Source organism: Corvus brachyrhynchos, unplaced genomic scaffold (genome assembly GCF_000691975.1).
Source record: "Corvus brachyrhynchos isolate BGI_N302 unplaced genomic scaffold, ASM69197v1 scaffold1103, whole genome shotgun sequence".
Lineage (NCBI taxonomy): Eukaryota > Metazoa > Chordata > Aves > Passeriformes > Corvidae > Corvus > Corvus brachyrhynchos.
In genome coordinates, this window is record NW_008236980.1 from 95,747 (window position 1) to 96,813 (window position 1,067).

The following is a 1,067-nucleotide window of genomic DNA, read 5'->3' on the forward strand; positions in this document are numbered from 1 at the left end:
AAAGAATGGAAGCAAAGCTGCTGCTGAGCCTCTCCAGCCCCCTCTGGAGAGCCCCACAACCTGGGGTTTATCCCAGAGCTGCTTCCTTCCAGCACCAGGGGGCACGGCGTGCTCAGGAAGGAGGGCTGGGAGTTGAAGGAGTGGGAAGTATTAGGTGAAGCCGGTGTGTAACTCATCCAGCTCCACTTCATGAGATTACCTGGAATCCTGTTAGGCTGCGATGGTGAGCAGCCACCGTGGGATTTGGGACAGGTCATACTGGCCTTAAATCTCTGGAAAACTCTATTAGGGTGTTTTTCTGTGGACAAACCTGCTGCCAGGCTCTTGTTGTCCAACAATTCCCCCCCATCTTGGCTCAGGGAAGCCAAAATATCCATTAACAGTCAGTGGCAGCACCTGGGGAACTACGGACTGGCTCCCAACAGCACTTCCAGTGAGGATACTGGCTCCTAGGAGATCTCCCCCTGCACCAGCAGGGGCATCCTGACAGCTCCACATCTCCATCGCATCCGCACCAGCCCTGACAGGCACGACCAATTCCAAGGTGGAAGATTGAGGAGCTGCTGTTCCTCCCCGTGTTTTGTTTGTGCTCCTATTTTTAGGGCTTCCCAAACCCTTTGGAAAATAGAAACAGGAGCCGTGCAAAGTCACGAGACTGCACAGGGCGCTCCAGCCTCCTCCAGCACAGCCATCCCACTCCATCCCAGCTGGCCGTACTCCAAGCTGCTCCAGAGGGACTCTGGCAGCACACCTTATCCCACTCCTGCCTTCCTGGCCCAACACATCACCCACAACCAGGAATTTTCCTTGGTTTTGCCGAATCCGGGATGGCATCTTTGCTATCAGCCCACAGCCACCAGGGATTTCTGGACTGTGGGATCGGTCCTGTCCCTCTTTCCATGCCCTAATCCCTGTCCCACCTCTTACCTGCGCTACCAGGGAATGCCACACCTCACCTGCATCTCTCTGCTCCAAGCTCTCCCAACTGATCCAACTCAGTTCCCAACCCCACCAACCTCCCAATTCCCACATCCAGGCACTGCTGCTGGATGCTCCATCCATGGGCT

General features: G+C 55.7%; 1 protein-coding gene across 1 annotated transcript in view; it reads right to left on the reverse strand.

The window, feature by feature from the left end:
• DAGLA (diacylglycerol lipase alpha) overlaps positions 1 to 1,067 on the reverse strand; it is a 50,783-nt gene that overhangs the window by 26,743 nt on the left and 22,973 nt on the right. The window lies entirely within an intron of this gene.